Source organism: Bos indicus, chromosome 13, assembly GCF_029378745.1.
Source record: "Bos indicus isolate NIAB-ARS_2022 breed Sahiwal x Tharparkar chromosome 13, NIAB-ARS_B.indTharparkar_mat_pri_1.0, whole genome shotgun sequence".
NCBI classification, from domain to species: Eukaryota; Metazoa; Chordata; class Mammalia; order Artiodactyla; family Bovidae; genus Bos; species Bos indicus.
The window spans coordinates 53,390,072-53,396,422 of NC_091772.1; the positions used below are offsets into that span (position 1 = coordinate 53,390,072).

Consider the following 6,351-nt stretch of genomic DNA (forward strand, 5'->3'; position numbering starts at 1 on the left):
ATAATTCCCTGGAGTTAGAACAATTGTATAGAGAAGCAAATAGATAATAAGAATATTCACCATAAATTGATTATTTATAAATTATATTAATCAAACTAACAAAAATTAAACACAGAAAAAAATATTAAAAGCAGCAAGGAAAAAGCAACAAGAAGCGTACAGGAGAATCCCCATAAAGTTAACAGCTGATCTTTCTGCAGAAACTCTGCAGGCCAGAAGGAAGTGGCAGGATATATTTAAAGTAATGACAGAGAAAAACCTACAGCCAAGATTACTCTACACAGCAAGGGTCTCATTCAGCTTCAGTGGAGAAATCAAAAGCTTTTCAGACAAGCAAAAGTTAAGAGAATGCAGCACTACCAAACCAGATTTACAACAAATGCTAAAGGAACTTCTTTAGCCAGGAAACACAAGAGAAGAAAAAGACCTATAAAAACAAACCTAAAACAATTAAGAAAATGCTAATAGGAACATATATATTAATAATTACTTTAAGTGTAAGTGGATTAAATGCTCCAACTAAAAGACACAGACTGATTGAATGGATAAAAAAGAAGATCCATATATATGCTGTATGCAAGAGACCCACTTCAGAACTTGGGACACATGCAGACTGAAAGTGAGGAGATGGAAAAATAGACTAACCTCCTCTTTAAATCCTTCTGCTCATCACTGCCTGCATCAGGTTGGGCTTGCAACTACAGAAATAATTTTGTGTTGTTGTCTGGATTTCCTTGGAGGCAAAGCCTGAAATGAGGTGTTAGGTACAGGTGGTTAGGAGATGATTTAGTGAGACTGGGATAAGAGATGGAGTGAGTGACACAAGGAAGAAGGGACACCCCAGAAAAGGTGAGTTATTGACCTGGGGGCCCCTGTGGATGACTGAGGCTTACTGCCACTGGGTACCCTCTGAGAAACTCTATAGACTATTCCTCAGGAGTGTCCATAGAGGAGGGAGCTGGAATGTGCCTTCAGGGGCTTCTTGGTGGCATTTCATGGTTGTGGAGAAATTCAGATGCAGAGCATTGAGGAAGAGCTTCAGGAATCTGAAATAGAACGTGGCACCACCCAGCACCACTGGGCTGAGGTCAGGTGGCTACAAGAGATGGTGTGGAGCCCAGAAACCCTCTGCTTTAGGAGGAGGGTCTTTCCTTGACTGAAGTATGGCAAGCATCAGACCACACCGTGCAATTAGAACCCTAATTCACTGTTGCTAAATGAAATCAGAGATTTGGCAAAGTGTATTTCAAGTAATTGATGTAAATGATGTGTTAGAACTGCTGGGGTCTCAGGTGAATTTTCTGGCCTTAAAAGATGAAAGAAGATGGAAAATTTCTATGATCCTAATGATTCTGTGGGCACTTTGAAAGATAACATTCTGGTTTAAAAATGCATGCCCCTTAAAATTGACAGAACAGTCAAATGATTTCAAATAATTTTTAAAAATTAACTTTTAGGCTGTGAGTGTGAAATTTGAAATGTAGGGTTTGATGGTATTGGCATATGTTTTTTAGGAAAATATGATGCCAACTTCCTTACACTCCCAACACTTGTTTCTTCTAAAAGTTGGTGCATAGTTGTCATTATATGCTGCTGTGCTCAGTCACTTCAGTTGTGTCCAACTCTTTGTGACTCCATGGACTGCAACTTGCCGGGCTCCTCTGTCCATAGAATTCTCCAGGCAAGAATACTGGAGTGGGTTGCCATGCCCTTCTCCAGGGGATCTTCCCAACCCAGGGATTGAACCTCTGTCTCCTGCATTGCAGGCAGATTCTTTATCATTGAGCCACTGGGGAAGCCCAGTTGTCATTATATTCTATGTTTAATTAAAAGGTAAATTAAATAAAATTACTTGTATAATTGAAATGTTGTTCATGTTCAAGTTTGAATCAATTCCTTTTTGACAATTTCATTGAAATGGAGGCCTGAGTTGTGTAGGGTCCTTCTATTGGCTTTTTGTTGTCTTTTCTGATACCAAGTAGCACTTTGTGTTTATACCATTTGGTTGTGAAGAATAAATAGCACATGCACAGTGACTCAAGCTCTGTGCTCAGCACATGGGAGCAAATATCATCAGCTGGGTTTTGGTCTCTGTCCTCCCAACATTGTCCTGAATATCTTGCAGCCCAGAGAACTCACTGGTGGCTAGAATGGTCTATCTGAGACCCTCCATGCTCTTATTGGTCCTTGTCAGCCCCATGGCACTTGCTTGGTGGTACCTTGTTCTGGCCTGTCCTCCACAGGCACTGCCTAGTTACCAGACCATCACAATCCCTTCTCTGGATTTTGCTCTTTGCTTGGTAGGAATCCCTGCCCATGGGCTGAAGGGGAAAGATTGACAAGAGATAGGGACATTCTAGGGATAGTGACAGGGACATTCTGGGGATGGTGTCTTGCTTGGCTGTCCCACCTATGAGCAGCATCATAGATGCAAGCATATAGGTCAAGGTGAATTGAGTATAAAAGAAATAATATTGGGGGAACAAACATACTCTTAGTTCTTTCAAATTGTACTACATGAGGAGTTATTTTCTCTACCCTAGACCAAGAGCCAAAGTCTGTATAACTAGACCCCTCAAGCTTAGACAATTTCGAATAAGAGTGTGGGAAACAAAGAGGTGACGGGCACAAGGTCTTGCATTTGACAATGGTGTCAGTGCAGGGACCAGAATCTGATGCTCACATCCCTTACTTTAATTTAGTGCTGTGTATTCCTATGAATTCTACTGAAACCCTTAATGTGTTTTTTAGCATTTAAAAATTTCTCCAATTTTCTTTAGTATGCATACATTTTCTTCACAGCTAAAAAGTCTGGTTGAAAAAATTCTAGAAGTTGTTAGGTCATAATTCCCAGGAGCCTGCAACCATAAATGATTATAGCCTTATAGTTTGGGTGTCAGCATAGCGAATGTTAAAACATACTGTCTCTGGTGGAACCCCTGCTTTGCCACCTGTGACCTTGGGTAAATACTTAACTTCTCCAAAAGTAAGCTCCTTTCTATGTCAAATATTAGTATCCTGCAGTCATGAAGATTAGAGGCTAGGAATCTTCATCAAGTCATAGAGTAAGTCTACTGATTCATAGGTTCTTAAATGACATTCAGGTTCACCTTTTCCTATTGAATGTCCGCAGTGCAAAAGAAAGGAAAGATTAAGATGGATTCATCATTCCATGCTTCCGTCCAAGCATGCATTCACTCATGCACTTACTTATGCGTGCATTTGTTAACCAATACCTAACTCCTCTATGGTAGGCCCTGAGCAGAGGACCTCTATCTTTAGGGAGCTTGCCAGTTCCCATGGTGAACTTCCTATAATACTTGTCTGCTTTCTTTGGGCTGTGACAGTCCCCCCTACAGTGACTGTGTCCCAGTCTTCACACTCCTTGGACATGGTGGCAGTTACCTGCCACGTGCAGAGATTCTATCCACAGAATGTGCATCTCAGCTGGTTGGAGAACTGCCATACGTTCAAGAGAGCTGTGCAACCCTCGTCCAAGCAGAATAGTGATGGGACCTACACCTTGGAAAGCTTGCATCTGGTGAATGCCTCAGTGCGGGAGTCTGAACGTGTACTTACCTGTAAAGTGCAGCATGAGACGCAGCCTCCCATCCAGGCCAGCCTCATACTGTCCACAGCAGTGCAGGACACATACAAATTCCTTGGGAGCACAGGTAAGCTTACCCCTACACCTGTGAGCAACTGGGTGGCCTCTGTCTCCAAGTGGAATGAGGTATTAACTCACAGAGTCCCGTTTGATATCTCCTCTGCCCCTTGTCACTTAGGTCCAGAGATGCCTGCCCTTATCTTGATGGCTTTCCTCCTGGGCTTCAAAGTGGTGCTGGTGATCAGTTTCATAGCCACCTATTTTCACAGGTGGTGGAACCTGTAACAGGTGAGGTGGTGGCAGTCTTATTCTTTAGGGAAGGAGATCAGAGCCACCTTCCTGGGGTGGCAAGAGGAGTCAAGGCAAGCTCAAATATCTTATGGCAATCCAGCTTCAAAGGAGAGATGGGAACAGACTTATTTTTCCAAATGTGTCTTGGAATTTCAGAGGTTTCCAACTCTCCTTATTCTGTGCCTGGGAATTTGAAGTTTTTACAATTAAGTTAGTTGGGACCTGGCAGGTGAGAGTCCAAGGTATGTAGGACACTGGAGGTGAGGGTCCACAGTCAAAAAAGTTTGAGACCCAAACTCCAAAGAGCCCTTCCATAGACTGTTGTATATTCATTTATCACATGGTGTATCCTCGGAATGAATAAGGAAAGTATTACTAAAATCAACTTATGGAACCTATCTTGGGGACTTAGATGTGCTATGTAATAATACAGATGGATGTGGGATGGGAGAGACTTTAGAACTCAGAAAGAGGTGTTTGGGGCTTCATTCTGGTCAGCACCATGAACCCAGGCCAAGCAAAGTGCCTCCCATACAGTATGTGCTCAAAAACACTTGTGGAAACAATGAATGAGTGTTTTTCCCTACAGGTCCTGCGTACTCTGTGATACACCGCCTCCCTCCCTGTGCAAGGGGCTCAAGTGGAAATAAGCTATAAGGACTGGGGATGACTCAAGATTTCCCACCCTTCACTCTGCTTTCCCCACCTCCAACATGAACACACTCCCTTCCACACACCCTCCTATGTGCCTTCTCTCTGACCTTTGGAACTGAGTCAAGGATGGACATTGGTCATGTTGATCCAGAATGTCTGGACCCTGATGCACTGAGCTTCAAATTGTTCCTGCCTCCACCCCAAAAATAATCAAGTAGATCAATAAAATAGGTTTCCATTGTGCCCCTGCTCACGCACACTTAATTTTCAGAGCACTTTTTACTTTTATCCAGAGCTTTTGCAAGTGTGATTTCATTTTAACACACATGTATTTTAAATCACTAAGTTGAATAAGATGTTTCCATTCTGAAATTTATAATATAAAAATATCCACGTAACTACCTACCATGCTATGTTTGCAGACTGTTAACATTTTGCTATTGTGATCTGTTGTTCCTTTGAAAATTACTGTACTAGATTTGGCATTCATAATGTCAATCATGATTTTATACTTCTACAACATATGTATAAACCTTAAGCAATATATAACATTACTTGCATGTTTTAACTTTTATATAAATGTTATTATACTGTATAGAGCCTGCTGGAAATTTTATTTTTTATACACAACAAGTTTTTTTTCTTTATTCATAAATGAACATATAAATGAATTTATACATTCATTTATGTAGCTTAATTTTATTAATTTCCACTGCTGTATAAGTTCTACTGTGACAGTATGCCACAATTTTTGATTTTTCTTGTGATGGATAATAAATATTTATGTAATGTCTTGCTAGTAGAATTTTGCACAAATATTTTTGTCTTTGTTTCTTGGGCACATATGGGAGAGTTCCTCTTCATCTGGTGTGTCCATAAAGTGGACTGTTGGTATCATTTGGAGCTTTTGTTATACATTAAAAAAAAGATTTTCAAATCTTGATCAAGTTTTGCTCTTTCTATTTATGCCTTTGATCTCATTTTGTGTGTGTGCCTTTGATCTCATTTTTCATGTGTGTGTGTGTGTGTGTGTGTCTATTACAGGTGGGGATATTATTGGGATCTTATATATATATATTTTTTTGATCTCTGCTGCCCCTTTTCCATATATCAAGTTCCCGTAAATTTCTGGTTCTTTTACTGATTTTATTTTGTTCCATTGTGCTACTTGTCTATTTCTCTGACCAAACTACCTTACCTTAGAATAGCTTCATAAGCTTTAATGCCTTGGCTGGGCACATCTTCCCACCTTTTCTTTCCTCTCTTTCCTTCTTTCTTTGGCTGCACTGGGTCTCAGCTGTGGCACATGGGGTCTTCACTGCGGCATGTAGGCTTTCTCTACTTGTGAGGCATGGGCTCCAGAGTGGGCAGGCTCAGTAGTTGTGGCATCTGACCTTAGTTGCCCTGTGGCATATGGGATCTTAGTTCTCTGACCAGGGATTGAACCTACATGCCCTGTATTGCAAGCAGGTGCTTAACCAGTGGACCACCAGGAAAGTCCCTTCCCACCTTTTATTGTTATTCAAAACTGTCATGGCTATTTTTGGCCCAAACACATTTTCTTTTACTTTATTTTCTGCTTTTTAGAGATTGAAGTATGCTTGATTTAAAATATTATGTTAGTTTTAAGTGTATAACATATGATTCAAGATTTTTGTAGCTTATACTCCATTTAAAATTACAAAAATGGCTATATTTTCTCATGCTGTGCAATATATCCTTCTTACTTTTTAATCATATACACAGTAGTTCACAACTCTTCATCCCCTTTCCCCTCCCCACTTGTAATTACTATTTGT

At 40.6% G+C, this 6,351-nt stretch overlaps 1 long non-coding RNA gene across 1 annotated transcript; it reads left to right on the plus strand.

Moving 5' to 3' along the window:
• The first annotated feature begins 3,354 nt into the window (after positions 1 to 3,354).
• On the plus strand, positions 3,355 to 5,446 carry LOC139186392 (uncharacterized). The gene is made up of 3 exons (XR_011569936.1): positions 3,355 to 3,674; positions 3,786 to 3,895; positions 4,488 to 5,446. It is a non-coding gene; the product is annotated as an uncharacterized lncRNA (long non-coding RNA).
• Positions 5,447 to 6,351: the final 905 nt, after the last annotated feature.